Source organism: Tachypleus tridentatus, chromosome 8, assembly GCF_004210375.1.
Source record: "Tachypleus tridentatus isolate NWPU-2018 chromosome 8, ASM421037v1, whole genome shotgun sequence".
NCBI lineage: Eukaryota > Metazoa > Arthropoda > Merostomata > Xiphosura > Limulidae > Tachypleus > Tachypleus tridentatus.
In genome coordinates, this window is record NC_134832.1 from 4,587,237 (window position 1) to 4,614,903 (window position 27,667).

Here is a 27,667-nt window from a genome sequence, read left to right on the forward strand (position 1 = left end):
TCTGCATGTTTGTGTTTTTAACATTTAATAAAATACTTTGTACTGCAAAATGTTTAAATTCTAATTTTCGTATAAATCTTTAACATCAAAATGATTTTTTAAAAACCAGTATTTGTTGTTTTATGCTTAAAAAATGCTATATTTTTATTTTTCAAAGTAAATGCACATCCCATTATTTTCAATGTTTGAAAATGTTTTGAATAGGTTTGATGTGTAATCTTTTAAAATTTTTATTTACAAATTCCATGTTTTGTGACATTTAAGAATTCTGTTAACAAGTGCAAAAACCTAGATGATTAGTTCAAATATTTGAAGGAAAGGTGTTATAAAATTGTTTTGCTGTTAACAAGTACATAAACAGGGATAACTTGAAGGTGGGGTGGGTACTCACAATGTCAACATTCTCGAGAGATGTTTGCAAGATATGTATTATAATTTCATGCTCTTATTTAACTTTGGGCTTATCTGGCCATTCCTAACTTTAAAAACAAAACAATTAAATTCTCCCATGTATCTTACATTTACACCTGCAAATATTACCCAAACAGTACAAATAAAACAAGAACTACAAATATACAAAACATAATTAATGATTACAAGCTAATTCAGATGTAAAACTTAACAATCTAATTTTAAAACAAATTACCATATCTGAAATAGCATTACTCTTTCAACCTAAAATCAGATGATAAAATACAAAATGTACCAAACAGTAAAGCAAACATGTCTTTAATAATAGACTGGGGCATATATTTCTTTGTATGAAATCAGTGGAAAGTAAGACAGATTGGTCCAGTAAGGTGTAATAGTTACAATTTTGGCAAGGTTATTATATTCTTCTGCTTGTCATAATCAGTTCTATTGATAGGGCTGTAGGAAGTAGTAAGGCCAGTTAGGCCATGACTTGACCACTTTTTCATCACATCTACAGCTGCAACTTACATATTAAAACTTTCTTTTTTTAATTCAGTACAATATGTTATGCATATGCAGCGTTTGTAGTTAAGGTGACCCAAAATTCAATCTTGTAGCATTTATTTATTTGGAATTCAGCACAAAGCTAAACAGTGGGCTATCTGTACTCTGCCCATCACAAGTATGAAAACCGGGTTTTTAGTAGTATGAATCTTCATATGTACTGCTGTGCCACATTAAACTTTCAAACATTTTCTTTCTTTCTTTCTCTTAACTCTAGTATCTGTTAATATATTGAAAATTATACATTGAAATATTGAAATTCAGTTTATGCAAATCAGCAAGGTTGATTTGGATAGAATGTATGTATGTAGATGACAAACACTATTATCATACAGGTATGAAATTAAAGTTACTTTCATTACATTAGGTAAAAATAAACCATTTGTATTACAAATTTATATATATAAAACAATACTCTTCAAAATCAATTTGTTCAACAATCCTTTCTAATATATAGAACATTCGATATAAGTTCAAGCCCCTTACAGAAGTATATCACACAATAACTGTATACATCCCACACTTTAAAAAAAACAAAGAAAAGATACATATACATTCATATATACTATTTATAAGATTGTTGTACGTAGAGTATTTAAAAATATTTTATATATTCATGAAAATAGGCAAATAAATGAAAATAATAAGTAGATTACAATAAATACGTTATACATTGGCTAAAATATAAAGCTTTCACTGGAGCCTTCACAACTGGTGCCCCAGCATGGTAGTTGACTTTCAGTGAGTTCTGATCAAATGGTAAATACTTGAGGCCGCTTGGAATAAAGGCGTTCAAGTCTCTGTTAAATCACTTTGGAGATGGCGTTCTTCTTCCTCCGGCCCGGCATGGCTTGGTGTTTAAGGAGCTCTACTCGTAATTCGAGGGTTGCTGGTTTAAATCCCCGTCATACCAAACATGCTTGCCCTTTGAAATGTGGGGGCGTTATAATGCGACATTCAATCCCACTGTTCGTTGATAAAAGAGTAACCCAATAGTTGGCGGTGGATGGTGATAACTGACTGCCTTCCGTCAAGTATTACATCGGATTTCGATACCTATGGCGAGCGGAGCACAGATAGTCCATTGTATACCTTTGTGCTTAACTACAAAAAACTGTTTTAATTCAGTTTGAATGCAGAAACTGATTAACTTTTTCTTACTTGCTGCACACGGAACTAAAATTCATTGATTTATGGCCAGGTGGATAGGGCGCTTAACTCATAACTTGAGGGTCACGGGTTCGAATCCCCATCACACCAAACATGCTCACCCTTTCAGCCGTGAAGGCGTCATAATATTAGGGCCAATCTCATTATTCATTGGTAAAAGAGTAGCCCAAGAGTTGGCGGTGGGTGGTGATGACTAGCTGCCTTCCCTCTAGTCTTACGTTGCTACTAACTAATTTAGCTACGAATTGGATGGCTAGCGCAGATAGCCCTCGTGTAGCTTTGCGCGAAATTCAAAAGAATGAACAATCATTAATTTAGGCCCGACATGGCCAAGTTGTTAAGGCGATCGACTCGTAATCTGAGCGGCGGCTTCAAATTCCCGTCACACCAAACATGTTAACCCTTTCAGCCGTGGGGACTTTATAATGTGACTATTTGTTGGTAAAAGAGTAGCCCAAGAGTTGGTGGTGGGTAGTGATGACTAGCTGCTTTCCCTCTAGTCCTACGCTGCTACTAATTTAGTATTAACCAAGTTTTCTTCCTTGAAGGGTAGATAGCTATATTTCTATGCACGATATATCGAAAGGTTATCTATTTTCTTAGTTTTATGTACTTTTATTTTTAGTGTACAGAGGGGCTTACACTGAACTGGTGAGAGAGAACCAATGTAAAGGTTTTTGTTCCCGTTATCTCTCCAGTTTGACACATCCACAACAAACACCCGTCCTTATTTAGTATATTGTTTTTGTACCCTGATTACCTTTTGTTGTTAAAAATTGTTGTTTTGTACATTTTGTGGGTTGACTATTACTTTTTCACAAAGTTTGAAAGTATTGAAACAATACTCTGTAACGTGATATTCGTTAGACGTCTTGTTAAGTGGACCTTGTATATTGTTATATGGGGAACCCGTGTACGTGAAAATAATAGAAACCATTATTATGGCGTTAGCCAGGCATGGCCAAGCGTGTTAAGACGTGCGACTCGTAATCCGGGGGTCGCGCCAAACATGCTCGCCCTCCCAGCCGTGGGAGCGTTATAATGTGACGGTCAATCCCACTATTCGTTGGTAAAAGAGTAGTCCGAGAGTTGGCGGTGGGTGGTGATGACTAGCTGCCTTCCCTCTAGTCTTACACTACTAAATTAGGGACGGCTCGGTGCAGTGGGCTAACAACCTATTCATTTAAATACCTGTTGATGAATCCGCAAGCGATTGCGGCCCTATGTTCCTTGATGGAATCGAGTGGTGAATGAATTATGGCGTTATTATTCGTTGGTAAAAGAGTATCTCATGAGCCGGTGGTGTTGACTGTCTGCCCTTCATCTATTATTGCACTGGTAAATGAGAGCTGGCTAACGCAGATAACCTTCGTGTAGCATTGCAAAAATTAAAAAAACAAACAGTCATATAATTTTTTAATTTAATCTCAACTTGAAAGCTGGTGTTAATTTAAACTTCAATATTTTTACTTCTTTCAGGAAGAGGTTTACTGCTATTTCTTTTATTTTACGGTACCTAAAATGAGACATAATTGTGTGGCTTTTTTTTAGGTGATTGAAAGTTACAAAATAATTAGAGTGCGTTGACTTTTAACGTCAAGAGGGTGGATAATGATTTCTTATGAAAGCAGCCAATGAAAGGATCCAAAACCTGCTGACCTGGTATGGCTTGGAGGTTAGGTTGCTTGATTCGCAGTTTACAGGTCGCAGTTCCAATCCACGTTGTGTAATACGCTCGTCCTTTGAGGCGGTAATGTGACGGTTTCTTGTTATAAGAGTAGCCCAAACGTTTGCAGTTGGTGAAGTTGACTAGCTACTTTCACCTTAATCTATAAATTAAGGACGGTTAGCGCAGATAGCCCCCGAGTAGCTTTACACGAAATTCAAAAACAAAACATCGAACCTTCTGTTACGTTATCGGAATGTAATGTTTTTCTTGTAGCTTTTGGAACCTCTTAAGAAATCACGCTGAAATTTATTTTTGTTCCTTCAGAAATTAAATAATTATAGCCAATCACGGAATATCCGTTAGTTTGGTATACATTCATTTTAACTTTTTTTTTTAATCATCTAACGTCCATAGTCCATCCTGGATATAAACAGACCCAGTTTTTTGTGGTTGATATTTGGCAGACATCCGTAGACACATTACTGAATTGTGTGCCAAGATAATATTAAGTTTGTATTTCTACCGGAATAAGCGTCTACAAAAATTGAAAACCAACAACGACTTAAAATTTTAATAATTGTGTTTCGATTAGAAATATATTTTTCTATTTGTGAACCTGCTAGACTTGTTGGTGCTGCTACCTTGACGTAAATTTTTCCTTAACACTTTTTAAACTCATGTTTAATGTTAACACGACATCGTCTGCTTAATAGTCCAGGAACCATTTCTGATGTTTAAAACGTACATTTTAACAACGTTTTCAACTAAGGAAACATTTTTATATAACTTGTATATATTATTACCAAAGTTCAGAATTCTGAAAAATAGTGTACACGTTTTTGAAATATTCCGTGTGTTGTGGTTTCCTTTCAGTTTGATGATCATCCAGATGTTGCTTTTGGTATAGTGCCTTGGTGGGGCAGTGGTAGTTCTACGGACTTACAGTGCTAAAATCCGAGACTCGATCTGGCTTTGCTAAAAAAAATCAAAGAGACAGTTTGTTTGGTCTGCGATTTTTACATGTTATTATTACATATTTTTACGTTTTATCTCATGATGAATATAATTGTAAAATTCCTACAACCTGATAAATCATTCCCACCTTTGTGTTTAGGTCATTGATGAGGAGAAAACCCACTTGTAGAGAAAAATATACAGGGTGAGCCAAAAGTAGGTGGACAGCATTTGGAATAGGTTTATGTATCGGTTATATTAATGCAATTGTATATTATAACTATGTTGCAACTATATTATTTGTGTTATATAATTACAATTTTATAATTACATTTGTTTTAATTTAATCTGTTTTCTTTTTTTTTTTTTTTAGATTGTTAATAGAACCCATAATGTCAAATACTTTAAATACAGATAATAGAATATGGGTGTTAAAAGAGTATTGGAAATCTCAAAATATTGAAACCGTAAGGAGAAAGTGGGTTGAAACATTTGATACTCCAGCTCCAAAAAGACAAACCATTTACCGTATCCGTGACAAATTCGACGCCACTGGCTCAATCCTTAATGCTGCTAAAACTGGTCGACCCAAAACAGTCTGTACAGAGAATAATAAGCAACGTGTTGCCGATGCATTTGTTCAAAGCCCAAACAAATCCACCAGAAGAGCTTCTATGGAATTGAACATACCACAAACCTCTATTAGGCGAATTATAACGCAAATTGGGTTGAAACCCTATCGACCACAACTAATTCATGGCTTATTGGAGGATGATCCAGACAGGCGACTGCAATTTAGTGAAATTATGCTGAACAAGATTGAAGAAAACCCAGGAATTTTAGATAACATTGTGTGGAGTGATGAAGCTTCTTTTAAATCATCCGGTCATGTCAATAGACATAATTGTGTTTACTGGTATAGTGAGAACATGCATTTAACATTAGAACAACAGCTAAATCAGCCTGGTGTCAATGTTTGGGGTGGTATTTCAAGTTCTGGTGTTTATGGACCATTTTTTTTTTGACGGAACAATTACAGGAGATAAGTATCTCGAAATTCTAAGGAATCAAGTTGTTCCCCAGTTACAGCAACAACCTAATTTACATGACTTTTATTTTCAACAAGATGGGACCCCTCCACATCATTCCAAAGGAGTTCGTGAGTATCTTGATGAAACATTTCCATTGAAATGGATTGGTCGAAGAGGTCCAATCGATTGGCCGGCACGTTCACTGGACTTGATCCCTATGGATTTTTTCTTTTGGGGAGTACTCAAGGAAAACGTTTATAGACAAAAACCAAGAAATGTCGGTGATTTAAAAAATTACATAAGAGATGCATTTCAAGAAATTAATGCCCAGAGTGACTTGTGCAAAAATGGTTGTCGAAGCGTAAGAGGTAGACTTCAAAGCTGTGTAAATCAAGAAGGAAAACAATATGAGCATTTGCGTTAATAAATAACATTTTATTTTCATTAATATAATTGTCTTATTACATATAGTTGTACGTATACGTGATCTCTAAATAAATGTTTTTTACTGTCCACCTACTTTTGGCTCACCCTGTATATGTAAAAACGGCTGGTTTGGTTTGAGAAAAAAATTTTTATGTAGAGGAGCAATCAACGTTTCGACATTCTTCGGTCATCGTCAGAAGGTCGAAACGTTGTTCGCTCCTCTACATAAAAAAATTTCTCAACCCAAACCAGCCGTTGTTACATATGTATGTTTATGTCATTATTATGTTGAAGAAATAACTATAATAAACTATTTTATAAGTAAAACTGTGTAATATTACCAAGTTGAGGAAACTGTTTGGCTCTAACGCTCTTGGTCATACACAGCTTAACTAGCAAGAAACATAAAATAAGGACCTTACCTAGTTTACTAATTGCATGTGCTCCTCCCTGTAGGTCAGTTTTGGTTGACTATTTACCAGTGATACACATTCGTATCTTAGTGCATATGTATATCTATACACATTTCAGACATACCTAATCATTGGAGATAAAACCGTGAGCAGTGGAAGAACAAGACATAATATTTATAGTCTTTTTATAGTTTGTGACGATCTGAGAGAGTCAGGTTCTTAGTAGTTTCTTCTTTCTCTTAAATGGTTATAGAGCTATTAAACAGGAAATCAAAGCCTCTTTTACCACGCCCAAATTCCCATCTTCCCTTTCAGAATTTCCCAATAGTTTTCTCCGACTTTTAATCCCATATTATTATAACTGACAGAAAACTAACAGTTCTGCCTTTGCAATGGCACATTATTCTACTATGTTTTTCCTAATAGACAGTGAGTATTTTCTGTTTGAGTTTTTCTTTTGTTTCCACAGGAGACCTTTCGACCAGTTCTGCTTAATTTCTAAGAACCTTTGTGGCATAGTTAGGAAGCCAGAAAACAGTGATAGTTATGGGACAAATTCCTCTTTTTTTCCATGTATTTATTCTATGTTCTATCGAGCATTAATTAATTAAATGAACAATTATTTGATGTTTTAGTACCGTTAGTATGAAAACGTTGGGTTAAAAAGTAACCCATTATTGTAGGACATATCTGGTTGACTCCTTATATACAAGTAAAAGACAAAAAGAAAACATCCAGTAAAGATGTAATGGCGGTAATGCGCCTGCGTACGTGTTTTCTTTTTATATGCATTACGCTTGCTCTATATATGTAGGATTGAATAACCGTAGGAGTGCAAGAAAAACTTTGGGTAGGCAAATACCCTCCTTGCCCCTATAGTGCCGCTAATTGCCATAAGACTTCATGAAATAACAAACATCAGGAGTATTTATATGGAGATGTTTTATTTCATTTTACTTATAAATTGTCATAGTGAATGGTGTCACTTATTGTTGTTATAAGAAAAATATCAAATCTAATTGTTTTCTAAGAAATATACAGATATAAAATAATTATTCGATTTAAGTAGGTGTACTAAGTTCCTGGAATAATGGGTAATGGCCAATCAGCTCATAAACATGTACACTATTTGAGAGTGTTGAAATGAATTAATCTTACAATAGCTCTGTTTTACACGACATTTTAATCACTGCGTCTTTAGCATTGTCGATGTTTAATGCCACATGTAGCAGACAACATTTTGCTTCAGACGAACTGTCAGTGTACTGCAGCTCAAAATAGTAGAAAAGGGCCATTTCTATCATTACTTTTTAAGCTTGTCAGTGTTGTGTAAATAAATATTGTTTTAAGATGTACTCGGTTAAGCAGATCTTTCATTCAAAACATTAACTGCATGTTACTTCCCTTATGCCCTTTAATATAATATTTGTTAATATTTTAAAGATCAATTAATGTATTCTAAGGAATGAGAATCTCGTATACAAAGTATAATAATTTAAATTTTGAAAAATTAAGATAGAAATAGGTAGGTAGTGCTTTATGGATCGTAATTTCCCGAGATAACCAGTTTAACCATTAAACTAAAAAGGTAATTCACACTGACCAAATTCTTTGCTGATGTTAACTCAAGAGGCCTTATTGTACAAATCCGAAAGGTTATCGATAAACATTTAATTTTCTATTTAAATATAAGAAACTGTCCTCTGAAAATCTCACCTTGAATGACTCATACAACAACAGCAAAAAACCCAAAATTTATTTTTTTCACATTGTTTTGCTTACTTGTATTGGGTGATATATTGTATCAAACTAAATAATTTCGCAGACGTCTTGTCGAGAATATTTGTCTGTGGTAAGCCTATTTCGTCTTTAATACGATATCATTACTGCTGGAGCTGAGGTAAGTGACCTAGGCTACTGATTAATTTAAACGTACAATATTGTAATATCTAATCATGTGAAATATGGTGACGTATGGACTGAGGAGTGTAGGTTTGTTATGTTTCGAATAATATTGCTGCATCTCGTATAAGTTTAAGAATAGTTTCTTACGTACTTGATTAGTTTCTTTGTTTGTTTTGAGTTTTCTCGCAAAGCTACTTGAGGGCTATCCGTATTAGCCATCCGTAATATCGCAGTGTGAGACTAAAGAGAAGGCAGCTAGTCATCACCGCCCACCGCCAACTCTTGGACTACTCTTTTACCAACGAATAGTGGATTGACCGTCACATTATAACGCCCTCACGGATGAAAGGGCGAGCATGTTTGGTGTGACGAGGATTCGAATCCACGACCCTCAGATTACGAGTCGAGTGCCTTAACCATCTGGCCATGCCGTGCAAGGAGTGTAGAGATAATAAAGAAGAAGTGTACCTTAGTACAAATGTAGTTTAATATTTTAGGGCACTTTTTATGATCTAGAAAGTTTAACAACGAAGTTAAACAATAGATCTTTCAATTAAGTGATGCAGTCTTTATTTCACTAAAATGTAACGTTTTACTTTCAAACTCGAGGAAAGCAATAGCTCTGCCATGCATAAAACAAAGATACCCTTGTTGGCTCTAAAAACAAAACCAGAAACGTTGCCTCCCAGAGTTTCAAAATGTGATTTCGATACCCGTAGTGGTCAAAACACAAATAGCGCATTGTGAAATGTTGTGATAAACAACACGAAACAACAGAAAAAAAGTTTAGTTTATTGCATAAAAAGCAACTAGAAAGGAGATTTTTTTCCAACATTGACGACTCAGGTTAATGACACTTTCTATCTTTTGTCCTCATGTCCCTGTTAAAGAAGGCACAGTAAGTCAAACTTAAAATAAATAAAATAAAATATATCAAAGGAACAAAGTATGAATGTGACTTTAGGCCATATTTATTTTAATTCCCCATCATCCTCGTAGGTTTAGAAGAAATATAAGCTTTTTATCGTGTGGTAAAATCTCAGGGCCTTACTTTATCTCAACTTGAGTAAACATTTGTTGAAAAACTCAGTGTAATCAATAGCAAAGGTTTAATACACACTAGGCAAAATTATTTATTGGCATTTCCTTGTAAAGTGCATAATACCATGTTCTTATGCAAACGAAAAGAGGTGTTTCAAAAATAATGGGTTGTAAACCCAGTCTCACAGAAAAGTTTCCTCTTTGGTGATCCCAGTCGAGGAGTATATGATGTTAAACATTCCTATGATAATATCGCACCTCATGCACATGTACCAATCTCAAGACTTGTTTGATGATGCCTTATTAAATGTCTTTCAACTTTAAAACTCGATAAGTGATTCCATGTTAGAATTTTGATGAAAAATAAATTTCAGCTACTCAGTCTAAATGCTATGATATAGAAAAAGCATAAATACGCGAGATCGAAGTTCTGATAGACAATACGTGATCAAGTTTGTAGGCTAATTGTAAAAGAAAAAGTACATTGGTAAAAGATGTCAGACCCATTTCATAGCTTTGTGTTTTAACCATACCAGTTGTTATCATGCACTAACTACAGATTTACCATTTTTTTTGTGTTAGGATGTGATATGAGTGAAAAACCTAAATATTTACATCATTCTTTTTTGAACCACTCAATCAACACCAGTTTCAGAAGATCAATGTGAATGAAGGGTATTTGAATTTGGTAGAAAAAATACTATCATCAAGGCCATGGATATTTTCGGTCTATATCCCTATATCTCTGTCTCTCTGTCGGTGTTTGGGTAAGAAAAGTTCATACTCTGGAGGGTCAGGTTCTCTATGACCTCTTCCTCCTCCCCGTGCTTATGTTCTTGCGGATTGATATTTGTAATTGTAGAACTGAATATTATTTTGATACTTTTCAGGGCAATGTCCATGTATTGTGGCTCATATATAGTGATTATTTTATTCTATCAGCAGAATGTCAAATTTGTTGGTGGCATTGTTATTATTGTTTAATACATATATATATGTGTGTGTGTATATATTTTTATTATTATTTTCTTATATATATTTTTTATTTATTTTTATATTTAAAATATAAATTAACTGGGGAGAGATCTTTAGGACTAGCTTCATCATGTATGAGGTACCTGTCTAGTTCGCATAGTAATTCGTTTTTCATCCAATTCTTATTAAAGTACATAATTGTACTATGTAGGAGTCTATCTGGTATGGTTGGTATGTTCGAATATTTGTGAATGAATTGAGATGATATAGTTCTTGGAACTTTGTATGCAGTTGTGAGGAATGTGTTTTGGATTGTTTGTAGTTTGGTTTCAATTATTTTATTGCTTACAGTTATCCATGCTGGAGCTGCATAATCTATTACAGGTCTAATATATGTTTTATAGATTTTTAGTATGTTATCTGTAGATGCTCCACTGTTTTTACCAGTTAGACTCCTAGCATAGTTAGTTCTTCGCCAGAATTTATTTTTAATTTCGTTCACACGATTGATCCAAGTTAGTTTTGAATCATAGGTCAGACCTAAAAATGTTGCCGATGGGACAGTCTGAAGTAGTGTGCCATTCATATATAATTCTGGCTGTTGTTTTTTTGTGTTTTGTTAATTTCGTAAAGACTACGAGTTGTGTTTTTGTTGTGTTTATTTTTATTCTATATTTTTGACAGTATTCACTTATTCTATTTAGTTACGGTTGTTTGTTAGTGGCTGCTATCGTGGGTGTTGCGGCACTTTTCCAGACTGCCACATCATCTGCGAACTGTGAAGAGAATCCATGATTCGGATCCTTCAGTGGCATATTGTTTACATACATGATGAAGAGTATAGGGCTAACCACCCCTCCTTGAGGGACACCTTACTTCTAGATATTTTATACATTACCAATTTTGGAATACCCGCCAAAGGAAAAGAAAACAACAAACGAACCATTATTTATAAAGGCAGTAAATATCCAATACGTGAGACCCAGTTTAAAAACAAGTTTTGCTTGAGACGCACTTCCTTGGAATTTCACTTGAGCCATTAAATATATAAAAACGTCAAAGGCAGAGAGAAAATGACATAATTTGACAAGATATCTACTGAAAGATGGATAACCTAAGTACTATTCTCGAATTTCAGATGAAAAAAAAAAAAGCGTTCCCTGACGTTATAAATGTCGTTGTTTATAAGATTCCCAGTAGGTTTCAGATAGATAACAATCAAAGTGGCGTTAAAATCATTATTTTCTAAGCCTTGAACGAGTAACTAGAGTTACAAACTTGACAAAAGCATTAATATAGTCTAAATATTCCTTTAGGCATATAACGTATTAGAAGGAGGTGCCACTTCTTATAAAAGTGCAGGTAGAGATTTAAAACAAATTGTGTAAAATTATAGAGGAATATCACGTAATTTTAGCACGATTAATATAATATTTTCAAACTTAATGAAAACACTCAAAGTTATGATTTTCCTGTATTATATGCACATTGTACGGATAATCAAAACCAGTTTTATTGAAACTAAATTACATGAAATTTTAGCAACCTTATTTCCAACATCATGAGTAATTCTGAAATTAGATGTTATGTTCACATTATGGCAAAACAACACTTTTCTTTCACTAAACCATAATAAAACTATTTCATTAATATATAGTACTGAGAAACATAATGAGAAACATGTCTCAAGTGGAAATACAACATAGTACTATTTCATAATAAAGTTCTAAGTAATTAAAAATGCGTAATAAAACTGTTTCATTAATAAAATCCTGAGTAATGAAGATATGTATCTAATAGAGAATAGAGCTTTAAAATAGATTAATCCTGGCAATTTGTTTGAAAACTTGAAGTCAGAATTTTTCTTGATTGTTTGTTTAAGGTTCCCTCTTATTGTTTTTAAGGGCTTGGTCATCAAGAGACTTTCAAAATCATGAAAGTTCATGGTGGCTTCTTTGAACAGGTTTTTCAGTCCTTCGTTGAAAATAGGCAGCATGTTCTTGCTAACAAATTGCTCGTCCAGAGAATGTTACAGCGACTGTAACATTAGCCTGATTTTGTTGGTATTTTTGTTTTTGAGCTTCGACATCCGAAAGACAACTCTTGTAAAGGTCATGCAGCTCAGACAGCTTGAAAATGTTATTGCAAGACAACAACTTGTCTTTCCTGTGTCTGAAAAGTACCTTGCTGTATATAGTACTCAGTACTATTTCTTGTACCAAGTGAGACAGTCAAGATGGCGTTCTACTTCAGTTGTCACCTGATATTTTGGCAAGTTAAGCTACATTTTGTATATCTGTGGCCATTCTCCTGAGTTCATGGTCAAGCTTCATTGGTCCAATATATATGCAAAAACGGTTCGTTTGGGTTGAGAAAATATTTTACATAGAAGAGCAAACGTTTCGACCTTCTTCGGTCATCGTCAGGTTCACAAAGAAAGAGGTAACTGATCGGAAGCTGACCACATGTTTGAAAGGGGTTGTGTAACTGTGTGTCGAAATGTAGAGGGCGGTATTAGATGTTTGAATATATAATTTTATTTATTTATTATATTAATATAGGTATAAAGGCGTTCCTTTATATTGGTTTATTTTGGGTTTAAGTTGTTGTATAAGTAAGGCTTCTTTGATTTTGCGTTTGTTTATGTTTGTTTCTTTATTTAGTATTTGAGTGTTTTCTATGGTTATGTTGTGTTTACTTGACTTGCAGTGTTCGAAAACGTGTGAAGGTGACTTTTTATGTTCTTTGAATCTGGTTTCCATTTTTCTACTTGTTTCTCCAATATAGAAGTCGTGGCAGTTATCACATTGTATTTTATAAATAATGTTGGTGTGGTGTTTGTCAGTGTAGTTTTTACATAGTATAGACCTCAGTTTTGTGCCGGGTTTTTGAATAAATTTGGTATTAACTGGAATGTCATATTTTGTTACTAATTTTTGCTAAATGTTGGTTGTTTGTTTGCTGATGTCAGGAATATATGGTATACAGCAGTATATGATTTCGTGGTTTTTTGATTCGTGAGCTGTATTTACTGTAGTTGGTTGATTTTGCTTTCTGTCTAGGTGTGTGCGTATAATGTTTTCTACGGTTTGTGGAGGAAACTTATTGATGTTGATTGTTTTATTTTGTCTAATTCATCGTTAATTTTATCTGGTGAGCATACTTTTATGGCTGTGTTTATTTGGTTTCTTAGTATGTTGAGTTTTTGTTTTGTTTCATGTGCTGAGTCCCAAGGAATGTATAGTCCAGTATGGGTGATTTTTCGGTGGATTTCTGTTTTGAATTGTGTGTCGGTTCTTGTAATTTTGAGGTTAAGAAATGATATTTGATTGCTTTCTTCTTGTTCACATGTGAAGTTAATGTTGGGATGTATAGAGTTAATGTGATTGAAAAAATTAAGTATGTGTTCTGTAGATTTGAATCCCGCAACCGTGTCATCTACAGTACCAGCATAGTGGTGGATGTAATGCTGTGTTAATTGCTTGTGTTTCAGCTTGTGTCATAAAAATATTGGCTAGAACTGGTGATACTGGGTTGCCCATGCTTAGGCCATTTGTTTGTATATAGTTGTGGTTGTTGAACATGAAGTTTGTCTTTATCGTGGTGAATTCTATGAGGGTTGCTAATTGGTTACTGGGAATGTCTGTAGTTGGGTTAGGGTCTGGGATATAGAGTTCTAAGGCTATCTTGCAGGCTTCAGTGGTTGGAACTTCTGTAAAGAGGGATATAACATCGAAACTGGCCATTAAGGCTTTATGATTAAGTTGATTTAGATTAGACTTGAAATTAAAAGAGTCTTTGATGAATGAGCTGGCTGATGTTACATATTTGGAGAATGCCCGTGCTATGTATTTTCCAAGATTGTAATTAAACGATTCATATGTGGACATTATTGGTCGTAATGGACAATCTGGTTTATGAGGTTTGGGGATGCCGTATATTTGCGGTGTGCGTGAGTCGGTTTTACGTAGGTAGGAATAAAGTGTTTGTGAAATTGTGTTGGCTTTTTTCATTTGTAGTAGCAATTTGTTCAGTTGCGTCTCGTGTGTCTTTGTTGGATTTGTGTGTATTGGTTTAAATTTGTTCGTGTCTGACAGGATGTTATTCATTTTTTTGGATGTATTCATTCATGTTCATTATGACTATAGCGTTACCTTTATCTGCTTTTAGAATTTTTATGTTTTTGTCTTGTTTTAGGTTTTTAATGGAATTAATGTCTTTTTTTGTAAGGTTGTTTTTTAGTTTTCTGTTTTGTGAAATTATGTTGATGGTTTTATGAGAAAATTCTTTGAAAAAATCGTTTAAGATGTTGTTTTTAGGTGTTTCTGGAAAATATAAATTTGTAATTTTACCTGGGAAGTTTGGTTGTTGGATGTCAATAAAATTATCTAAGTTGTCTTCTTTCTGTTGGTTGTTTTCGGTTGTTTCCTTGTTTTTGTTCTCTGTAGAAAGTATCACAAGTCTCCTGGCTAGATCTTCTAAACATGGTTTAATTTCTGAGGTTGAAATGTACCTAGGTGCTATTGCGAAGTTGAGTCCTTTGTTAATTAAATGTATGTCGTCTGTGTTTAATTGTCGGTCGGATCTGTTAATTATGAGGTTAGTCAACGGTTTGTCATGTTGATGTCTTTTCTGTTGTTTGCATCTTAGTTTTTCTAGTTTTTTGTTGTGGCAGATCTTTTTGTCTCTGTCGTTCTTAGTATTGATATGGTTTATGTTTCGTTGTATAAGTCCGTAAATCTCTGGATTAATGCAGCATGCCAGTTGATGGTCTAGGTTCATTTTTTGTTTTTGCAAGTCATGTAGTTCTTTGTATTTCGTGTTCAACATGGCTTTAAGTAGTTTTTTTCTGTAAATTTTGAATAATGTTTGTATATTTATTAAAATTTTTTGAAAGTTTTACATTTACAAAATTAGGTGTTAGTTGTTCCTTTCTACATTGTTGAATAAAATAGATGTCATTTCTTCTATTGATAATAGAAAAGTTTTACATTTACAAAATTAGGTGTTAGTTGTTTTTTTCTACATTGTTGAATAAAATAGATGCCATTTCTTCTATTATCAAGTCAAATAAACACAACATAACCATAGAAAACACTCAAATACTAAATAAAGAAACAAACATAAACATACGCAAAATTAAAGAAGCCTTACTTATACAACAACTTAAACCCAAAATAAACCAATATAAGGGAACGCCTTTATACCTATATTAATATAATAAAATAAATAAAATTATATATTCAAACATCTAACACCGCCCTCTACGTTCCGACACTCAGTTGCACAACCCCTTTCAAACATGTGGTCAGCTTCCGGTCAGTTACCTCTTTCTTTGTGAACCTGACGATGACCGAAGAAGGTCGAAACGTTGTTCGCTCTTCTATGTAAAATATTTTCTCAACCCAAACGAGCCGTTTTTTACATATATATTTCTCTACAAGTGGGTTTTCTTGACATCACTTTATTGGTCCAGTTTTTTTGAAGATTTTGAGAAAAAAAATGAGGGCGTTTTGGTTGGGAATGCCAATGGGCTGATGTTATAATTTCTGCTACTAAAAAGGCAGTAGCCTTTTAGTAGTTATCTCTTGTTTTCGTTTTTCCTTCAAGTTTTCAAGTTTTGGAGAAGATAATTTAAAGTGGAAAGACTTATAACCTGTGACAAGTAGCGCTGTTTTATATAAATACTTTTACTTTCATCACGAAATATTTCCACTGTTAGTTCCACCTCCTATAAAATCCACATCTTCTCGTTAAACGTCCAATTCATGAAACTCTTTCACTGTACTTACGAATGTTGTGTATACTGTGAGTCCATTTTACTGCAGGTTAGTTAGTTAAAGGACATGACAAGTCGCTACCGACATTACAGTAAATTATGCACAATTCCTACTCCGTTTGGCCAGGTGGTTAAGGCACTCGACTTGTAGCCTGAGGGTCGCAGGTTCGAATCACTGTCACCCCAAACATGCTCACCCTTTCAGCCGTGGAGGCGTTATAATGTGATGGTCAATCCCACTATTCGTTGATAACAGAGTAGCCCAATACTTGGCGGTGGGTGGTGATGACTAACTGCCTCCCCTCTAGTCTTACACTGCGAAATTAGAGACGGTTAGCGCAGATAGCTCTCGAGTAGTTTTACGCGAAATTCAAACCAAATAATACTCCGTGTTACTTATTTTGAAAGATTTAAAAACTCGATAAGTTTTAATCCTAAGCATTTAGTACATAATAATGTTCACGCTAGTGATAACTCATTTATATGAGTCGAACACGTATACATTATCTTTTTAGCCACATATAGTTTCTCTCTCATAAACTTGAACTTTACTGGTTAACTATATAAAGCAAGTAATAAATCTATGTGTCATTAATAAAATATACAATATCTTATGTGTGTTTTTTATTAAACATTTGTGTTTGGTGCACACCTCTAGATGATAATTCATATTACAACTCGTTTTCCAAACCTCTCTATTATTTACCTTCCTCAAAACAAAAGCTAATTTCCGCGGTTACACACACGTATTCAGTGTGAGATCTCAGTGTTGAACCCTTTCACATCCCGCCATACACATCATCTAGTAAGAAATAAATAATACATAGTCTACACAACGAAACAATTTTAAACACAATTATCTTCAATTACAATAAAGACACAAAGCAACGCTGACTACTCATAATGAGTGTATAATGTGTTTCAAAGAAGAATAAAAGTCATCAAATGCGCTACCTCAATTTCATTGATAATTCATATGCAGTACAGCAGTTATTTACTGTCGACTTGAATTTTATTATTTAAAGTATGTGAATAATGTACACGAATGTTGTCACGGGAAGGGGAGAACCGATAGATGTATTATTCACCCCACTTATGTTTACAATAGAAAATACAAAACCTGAGATATAATTTGTATCGTCATTTTAATTTTTAATGACATCCACTGACGACGTGACGTTGTTGTATATTTTAAGGCATTATTTCTGGTGGTCACGGTCGCAGAGAGATCAGTTTTTATGTTACATTAATTGCATTAAACACAAAGACAAATTTGAAGCTACTTTATCATGTAAATATTTCTCCGTTGTTTTGGTTACATCATATCATACTATTATTACTGTGAGAAGCAAAATTTTCGTTGCAGTGTTTGTATTTGAGATTGTAATTTCTTTGTGAGAACACAGAGAAGAAGGAAGGGTATATGTGACAGTAATCTGTACTGCTAGACGAAGTGATCTTCAAAATGTAATAAATTAAACTTTTATTTCGTTACAAGAGACGTTTTTGGTCTAAATTATATATGTACAGTGCATAAACAACAACAAAAAGGATGAAATTGTACCTCTTCCCCTGACAAAAGTGGTCGGACTTTAGGTAGTGTAAAGATAAGAATCACAGTCTCGTTTCTAATCACTCTTAAAAATCAATCATCCTTCTATTACTACCGAAAAGAATGCCGATTGCAGAATTCTGAGGCAATCTGTTGTGAATACTTTCCTGGAAATACATACAGATAAGAGGCACGCAATGAGTTTCACACTAAAAAGAAAAGTAGAAGACAGCTCTGATGAATATCTGTGCACATTTGAAGGTGATGGGGTTGTAGGATCTAAACAACGATTTATGTTAACATTAAAGGTCCACCAACCTAAACCATTGACAGAACAGATAGAAAAAAAATAAAGAAATATATATATATATAGTTCTTTGGGTATATAAATTTTGTATACTCGAGAGGGTCAGGTACACTAGACCTCTTCCTCCTTCCTTTTCATTGTTAGGGCGGACTGCTTAGTATATTTAAAGTTAATACATGAGAGCTAGAGTGATGAACATTACTCAGGCCCTTTTCATGGCAATATCCATGTATACTGTACTTTCAGATTCACTAAGTCTAGATCATAGGTGGCTTGTTTTATTTTAACACTAATTTATTATTTTTATAATATTATTTATTATTATTGTTATGTATATATATATTATTTTTTATTTATTTTACTTATTGTTTTTATTGCTATTTTTATTTATTTTATTTATTTTTTAACTTAATGATCTAATGTATAAATTAATCGGGAAGATGTGTTTAGTATTTTCTTCATCATATATGCAATACCTGTCTAGTTCACATAACGGTTCATTTTTTCTACAATTTTTTTTCAAAATATTTTATTGTACTATGTAGAAATCTATCTGGTATTGTTTGTGTATTTCAATATTTATGCATAAACTTTGAGGAGGTGGTTTTTGGGTACTCTATATGCTGTCGTAACTAATGTATTTTGTAATGATTGTAGTTTGGTTTACAGTTGTTTTTTATTTACGTTGATCCATGCAGGAGCTACATAGTCTACTACAGGTCTCATATATGTTTTGTATATTTTAAGGATGTTCTCAGGTGTTGTTCCATAGTTTTTACCAGTTAGACTCCTAGCATAATTTATTTTTCGCTAAATTTTAGATTTTTATGATCATGGTTTGAATCTTGGATTAAATGGCGCTTAGAAAGTAACATGGTGTCTTACAGCACCTGTAAAATGTGTTATGAACTGAAAACGTTGCATTTTTGAAAGTGTGCCAGTGATTCAGTCATTAAAAAAGGATTCTGTATTCTGTATACAGAGAATTTTCTGTATATCACATAGAAGTGTCAGTAAAGTGGTTAAAGTATATGCTGTCACATTCTGTGATGAATTATTTTCATTCTTAATGAGTAAATCTCAGCTATTACTATCAACCAGAAATATTGCTTCAGAAAAAAGCAAAGGATGTTCAAACTCCAGCAACATGGTTTTAGAGACTGGACGCATCCTGTCTTCATGAAATACAAAATTAGCCTGTGAATTATACGGCTCTACTATGTTTAGTGAAATAAAAAGCAACGAATGTTTTAACCTCACCGTTGACGGAACAGCAGATGATTCAATACCTCCTTAAAAAACAACAAGAAGAATAACAAACAAACGAAACTTATTCATCGTGTTTCAGATACTCTTGAAATAGATCAAGACTGCCTTGGCAACTGCTATAAAGTTCTGCTAAATATTCCATAAGAATGATAAGAGAAACATTAATTCGGATTGATACAAATTTAAGAAAACTTCAAGGTCAATGTTGTAATTCGGCAACTAATATGGTTGCTCATATTCAAGGTATTAGATCAAAGGTGGCAGTTAGTGATCAGAAGCTCTTTTTTTTTTTTTTACTCTGTGCAGCACACTCTGAAGGAAGCTGTTTGTTTCGTATCTACGGCTAGAGATACCAAGCGTAAATCTGTTTCTTTTAAACAATCTGAAAAAAGGCCTAGTTGTTGAGAAATGTCAGGATTCAGATTCTGCTAGATTTGGTAAAGTCTGTGGATGAGAAGTATGTGTCACTCTGTAGTATAAAACAAAACAGCTTGATGTAAATTTACCATGGCTTCCCAGAAGGGCAGATTCAAAGTTTGATTCAGCTTACAGTTTTATCACCAGAAAGACAGGTTCGAACTGTGACTCAGCTAACAGTTTATTAGCCCAGAAGAATACTATAGACAGATCTATTTTCATATTTTAAATGTTTTAATTAACCAAATTAATGAAATATTTGTTCGGGATAGCTATAATATGTATATGAAGAAACATAGAGCTCAATGTTTTCTGTCACATTGCTCAATAATATGTCTCTTATAGCATTCGAACAAGAGACTTCTTATTTTGGAAATTACTTAGGTTCTTATAGAATGCAGAACCAGCTAGCTGTCTTGTCAAAGCTTGTGTGAAAAAGATATAAATTCAGTACATAACGTACCTAAAGAAATAAGTGAGCTTGGCCTTGCTGCCCATTTATATTCTGAAGTGGAAAACTGATTATACATTTCCTCGTTGTCCCAGCTTTTACAACTTCTATAGACGGATCTTTTTCTTGATTACGGAGATTAAAAAACTCTCTAAGAGTAAATAAAATTGCACAAAGGCTTAACAGTGGTTTCAGCTCGGCAGGAGAAGCGTACCACCCTTCATATAAGAGGAACTGGTCATATACTTGTGTCAAAAAGAGAAAAACGAGGAAATATTTTTGGGAAATTTTGAAAGTAATTAATTATTTATATTTTGTGACAAGTGTTTCGAGTCAGTCATTGCTCTACTGGTGTGTTTTTATTTTTCTAACATCTTGTTTAACTGACAGAATGGTAGTTGATATTCATAGAAGTATTAGCTACAGTGAAGATTTATGGAGATTTGTGATTTCTTCTGTGGTGTAAGTCTGCAGTATAAAGAAAAGAACAAACTTGTATGTCATTATGAAAATATATATAGTATTGTAGTTGTTATTTATCAATTACAAAAACAAAAAGAATTTTATGCAAATAAACGTACTGGTCGATTATTAGCTCTGGTTACCTCCGTTGTTATAAACATACATACGTTGATTCTGTGATTGTAATCAGATGTCAATTTTTATTCCCCTCGCGCACTCTAAAGTCTGAAAGTTGAGGTCCTTATGTATCCCCAAAGCTTTGAATAAGATACTTTTCCAAACAGCAGTACACAGTTTTAAAGCTCAAGGGACACGATGCTACTTTTATTTATTTTTATCGTAGGAGAGAACTTTTAAAGGATTTTGTGTATACCTCGAAAACATTATTGGCTTACATTTTACCAAGAACAGTTCTACTTCAACGCATGCGCCTTGGCATCTAGCGTCCTTCATGTTCCTGGGGATGATAAAAGAGAAATGGCACTCGCTACGACCTTATTTCATCTTCTTATATAAAATTACTAACTGTCCATTATGTCCATCAGAAGAACATAATTTTTGAAACAACTTTCATACCCTGTAATTTCTGAGATTTTGCTTTAGATATTGTAAATTTTTGGTTTCCTAAAGAGTGACATCTCTTCAAGTACTGATAATTATGCACCAGAGAATGTTTGTATCAAGTTTAGTGCTTTTGTCACCTGTGTCACAATTTTGACAAAAATTTAACATAAGCAACTAGTTTACTAATCATGTATGCGAGACAATTGAAAAACATTCTGGAAGAACATACATTTGAGTGTGTATTCCTCAGACACGAGTAAAACATTCCCATCTTCCACGTGCTGTGTCTATTGATAATTTTGTGTTTCACCGGGCCAATAGGGGTCAATGCGAACAATTTGATTTGTAAATGTATGTTTTTGTCCAGTCTTCAAAATTATTTAACACTTTCCATAATATAAAGAACTATCACCTTTGCTTGTCTGTGGTCATCGCTGATTTTTTTTTTTTAACATTTTGGTGTAGTTATATCTTTTCAAAGGTTTCAAAGTTTGACAAATTGAATTACCAAGTTCAAATACTATAACAATTCGGTTCGGTATCTTGAAGTGACAAATGTTTTTCGTTATTTGTTAATAGGCATTAGACGTTTATCTTTTATCCTGATTTTCCTGGAGCTTTGGAATCAATTTAAGTATGAGTAATGCTATAATAATTCTTTATACAAACTATGATTACTCTATCCTTAAAATATGAGTAATGCTATAATAATTCTTCATACAAACTGTGATTACTCTATCCTTAAAATCAGTAATATTGCCAATACTTTTTCGTTTAGTGAGATTGGAACCAAAAACATTAATTAGTGAATTGTAATATAACAGAAAAAATCATATTCGTCCAGTAGAAATTCTTGTAGTTTTAACCTACATTCAAGTGGGTTAAAACTAAGATTAAAACTTCTGATAATTTAATTTTCATAAACAAGGGTACCAATGCCAGGATGGCATTTCTTTCTCAGATGTCTGGCGAGACTGCATGGGTGTAAGTCATTTACCGCCACGAAAGTAGTCGTAAGGAGGGAAATCGTTACGGTTGTCAAACGTGTAAAAACTAGTAAATAAAAAACTATGGGTTTTTTATCCCTCTGGGACGTACTCAAGAACACATGAAGGGGCTCGTCATGACCACGTGGTTAGGGAGTTAGATCTGTAATCTGAGAGTCGCGGTTTCGAATTCCCATCACACCAAACATGCTCGCCCTTTTAGCCGTAGGCACGTTATAATGTGAAGATCAATTCTACTATTTCTTGGTAAAATAGTAGCCCACGAATTGACGATAGGTGGTGATGACTAGCTGCCTTCCCACTACTCTGAAAGTGCTAGGCTAGGGATACTCAGATAGCCCTGGTGTAGCTTTGCAAAAATAGAAAACAAAGACATAAAAGTTTCGTGGTGGTTAGGAGTAAAGAAGTAGGAGGATTATTCCGGCGTACAAACAGAATAGAGGCAGAAGCCATTCTGTAGTATAGGTTCACTCATATATCTATTGAATATTTATACATGAAATCACTAAGAATCTTTATTTCCTCTGAGATCTTGTGTTATGTTCCTTTCAGATGATAAGACCATTCAGTGTTTAAGTTTTTTAATTTGGTGTAATACTAAGTTCTTAATGAACATGCTGAAGTGTGTTAAATATTTTTATTATTCTATTGTAGCATGTGGTATGCAGGTGTGACATACGTTGTCTATCTTTGTATTTCAATTTTTTTCTTGCTTTTATAGATATGTGTTGTCTTTGCACAACATGTGATCAAGAAAGTCATTATGTTAATTTTATGCTAGCTACCTTTGTTATTCCTTTAGACATAGCATTTGGTTTACCTATGGATGAAGACTGTAAAGCTGCACTTTATGCATGAGAATAGACAGCAGTGTCTGTCAATGGCTAGTCAGATGATATTTCGAGTTTTCATCCTCCGTTACGTTTGAATGGGGATGACCAGTCACATGAGTAACGCTAGTTACTCTAGTTGAGTCTGATGTTACGGATTCAACTAATTAACATGAGGTTTAATCAGCCTGAAACATCGTCTTTGGTAAATCAGTCAATTCATAAATAACTCTTGAGACAGTAGAGTCAACCTGATCGTCCAAAGTAAGTACACACATTGTGTTTATGAAAATAATAAACATTGTACCATGCTTTGTATCTAGTCCTTTTATTTCATAGCATAAACTCAGTTAAGTTCAGCAGAACTCAGTATTATCTCGAAATGTGTTTTGCCGAACCTCCCTGTATATAGCAGATTTACCTAATTTACTTTTATGGGAAATCGTTTTACCTGAAAATACTAGAAGTATATTGTAAACAAGGAACATGAACTACAATATTTTTATGAATGAAACTAAGAGTGTAACACAATTAACCTTTCAAAAATCTATAATGTAATTGAAACTGATAGACTAACTTTCCTGTCACTGAAAACGGGTGGTTTTGCTTATGAACTATATTTTATACTCTAACCATTTTGTTTTTAGTAATTTATAATGTACAAAGGTAACTATGGATTAAGTTTCGTAACCGAATTTGTGGGAATAATGAAATTAAAATTATCTTACCCAAAGTTACATAAGAACTGTTATATCTTACTGTACTATTACAGCTAAATAAATACTTTATCCATAACTTTATGTCTTCAGAGTACCATTTTAGCAAATTTCGAAAAAAAAAGAAATTTTGTAACTCCTAATAGACGTGACGAATTTTTATGAACTGAAAAAAATGAATAGTTTCTTATATCAAATTCTCTGTGACAAAAATAGGACACAAAAAATGTAAATCCTTAGGCGTATTTTTCTAATTTAAAATTAAAAGTTTATACATTCATTTGAAAGGCAGCATATTTCAAAACTTGTAAAAGTTTAGAGGCACTGAAGCTGTTGGTATACATTTCAATAATTTATGTGCCGCCAGAATTTAAGTGTGCTTAGAAATGAAATAATAAAGCTAACTTATGAAATATCGTAATATCTAATGATATGCCAACCAGCGTTTGTTAGAAACTAGAACTGTAATAAACCGAAAGCCCGAATCTAGCTACTGATTTATTCAAACTTTTTTAAAACAAAAAATACTCTATGGAAACAAGAAATAATAATTCCCTACTGTAATTTTTATCTCAATCAGATAAAGTTCCTATCCTAATATAAGGAATCGTTTTATCATTGTTAACGTTCCGCTCTGTTTGAGCGCTAAAAATAACTTAAATTGTAAACAAATCTTCTTATTTTTTACCTTTTCGGAATGATTTAAATAAATGGCTGCGCTAGAAAGTTATATATCTGAAAGCATTTTAACTCTTGGTATAGAAGATATAATGTGGTTGAACTATTATCGCATTTGTATTTACTTTCGTAAGTTCATATAATACAACCAAAACTTATTGCAAACGTTAAAACTTTTTTTTCGCACATATGTACCATGGCTTTTTGAAATATTATTTAAATAGTAACAAATATATATTTATCACCAGGAAGACAGACAGTAAGAAACAAAAGCTGTTTCTGTAAAGAACTTACTTTCTTTATTCAACATTGAACTTTTGGACTTTTCGTGACGATCTTATTGATACACGCCTAAGTACGAAAGCAGAAAGAAAAAGCACACAAAATGACACTGTGTTGTTGATTCTAACAAGCATCTTATTGTGTGGTAATTCAAATGCACGACTGTGATATTATTCTATTTTCCTGCTCTTTGTATTTGTTGTGGCTTTTGTTGTAATCCCGCTATTTGATATTTAGTATTCACTCTCCTGGTACAACCTTTCGTTTATGTCCCAGACAAAAACTGTATTATTTATACTACGTATTTCAATGGTGTGTGCAATGTTTTACCCATTACATCAAACAATATTCTTTAAAACATTTGAATACTAGGAAAAAATTCATCCTATCTATTAGTAACAAAGCTCTTTTTTTTCATTAATCAAGAAATTTTCCTTTGAACTGTTTTCAAAGTAAATATATGAAATTCGTTTGACTAAGCCATGATCTGAACGTCTTTGTTTTAACAAAACCGTTTATATAATTATTAAACAAATCCGACCAAGTAAAAACTGATTATTTATTGTAAAGGAAAGTTTTGTTTTTAATTCTGTTTGAAGTAAATCATCCGTATACATTGATAATGAAGCTAAAGTTACAACTACGTTTATTTATCTTTTCTTTCAGTTTGAAAGTAGCTGAAAATACTTGTTTATTTTTATACTAGAAAATAATGTAGTTTTATTCACGTATGTTCAATTATTGTTTTTCATAGTTGTTCTTACAGGTGTTATACAGTTACTGTACATGTGGAAAGTCGTAAACTTTTCTAAATCCTCGTTTCAAGCCAAGGTTGAAATCTTATAGGCCTCTGTCCTAAAAGTACATGCTCTTCCTTAGATACTTCAAGCACAGAGTGTGTGTGTTTTTTCTAATAGCAAAGCCACATCGAGGGGGGGGGGGCGAACCCCTAATCTAATTTCAGCGTTGTAAATCCGTAGACTTACCTCTGTATTAGCGGGGGGCTTCAAGCACAGAAATTTTATAACTGCAACATAGATAGAAGTTAGCTTGTCTGAATACAAAGATATTAAGATGTCTTAGTTTTGTACTCGTTTGAAAATGAACCCAAAGTTAAAACAATATTTAAAGGAGAGAAATGACAAAGTTTCAGCTAAACTAAATCAACATTATATCATATAAAAATATTCTGTCAAGAAGTTAATACGAAAATCTTACAAAATTCTCTGTCTACTAAACGTTTGTATAAAGAAGAATCTAAGAAAAAAAATCTGTCTAACAGGAGAGAGCTTGACCTTTAATAGAAAAAAAATATAACAACTTAATCTGCCCACGAACTACTGCTGGAACGGGATAAACCCCGAAAATCATTATTTGGTTTACTAAAAGACAAGAAAACTTTATATTTTTGGACGTTACTTGTTATCTTTTCTGCAATAACTTCAGTTAATTGCCAATTAATGGAAGAACTTTTGAACAGAGTTAGCAAGAAACACCATTAAGAATCGTTACTTGATCGACTCTCCGTGTCCGAAATGAATTGAAGAGAAATACAGAAATTTCGAAAATAATCTAAAAATTAACTAAGAGAATACGTAACACATGGTTCTGTCGTGTACCAAAGTCCTCAGTTTGTTGATTACAGTTGTGCTGATACTAAGTATTTAGCTGGTACAGTTAAATTTTGCTTCCTCCAAACGATAAGGATTTTGCCAAAACGTTATGACATCCTATTGAAGGTAAGGCAGACACTATAACACATTTTAGAGCAGAGCCCCAAGATTCCACAACACAATAAGATCTTTCCAATATCGAAAATGTCTGAAAAGAAAGATAACAAGAAAACCAAACCAAGATAAGTTAATTTCCAGTATGATAAAATTACCTATTTTGCTAGCTACGGCCTATATGATCATTCCAGAACAACTGACATTAGAAGTAGTCTGGTAATGGCTGTCAGGTCCATGCTATCAGGTGGACAGAAGTTTGTACAATTTGTCAGTGGAAATGAGAACGCCAACGTCATCAAGAAGTAATTTGTCTTGAGAGAGATGTTGAGAAAGCCAAAGAGTCCATCTGTAAAACTCAGTTGGGCACGATTTCTCTAGATAGGCTCTTAATTTTTTTTTCAATTCTCTGAAAATGTTCTACACTGTGTAAGTATATGTACGGTTCAATATTTTAATTTATTTTGTTCATAATACGTTTTAGTGTTTTTGGTTTATATAATCTGGAATCTTTTTTTCTCTTTATCGCTGACTAAATATTAATTTGTTTTAGTTTATTTCCATTTTTATTTTAATGGTATTTATTTTTCATTAATTTTACTATCAGTTCTTGTTATGTTACTTTACAGTTGAGGTATAGTTAATTTCAGACTCTTTTTAATTTGAACTGTAGTTATTTTAAGCTTAACTTGATGCTATTTTTAGTTTGGACATATGAGTTGTTATGTTTAGGCTTGCATCGCGTCTACATGTGTAGCTTGGTTAAAATTTCACTTTCTTTTTAGTTTATATAGAAACGTATTTGTACCTTATTGGCAGTTATTTAATTTTTCTGTATCGGGAATGGGTCAAGGAGGATGGGTATTGTGTAATTGTATTTTGTATTACCAGATCGAATTTTATGATTGAATAGAAACGTGGATCGAGAGAAAGGTTTCATAGTTTTCAATACGATTCTTGTCAAGTCTTGTTGTAGAAAAAAATTTTGTATGTGTAGGTGTTTCGATAATTTCTGTGTTTGTTTTTTAATTTGCATTGTAACACCAACAACAAACTTTTAGTTG

The 27,667-nt window shown here is 33.4% G+C and overlaps 1 long non-coding RNA gene across 1 annotated transcript in view; it reads right to left on the bottom strand.

Moving 5' to 3' along the window:
• Positions 1 to 1,166: 1,166 nt before the first annotated feature.
• LOC143258439 (uncharacterized) overlaps positions 1,167 to 27,667 on the bottom strand; it is a 39,816-nt gene continuing 13,315 nt past the window's right edge. The window contains exon 2 of the long non-coding RNA XR_013032281.1: positions 1,167 to 4,792. This is a non-coding gene — a long non-coding RNA (uncharacterized LOC143258439). The remainder of the gene's footprint in view (positions 4,793 to 27,667) is intronic.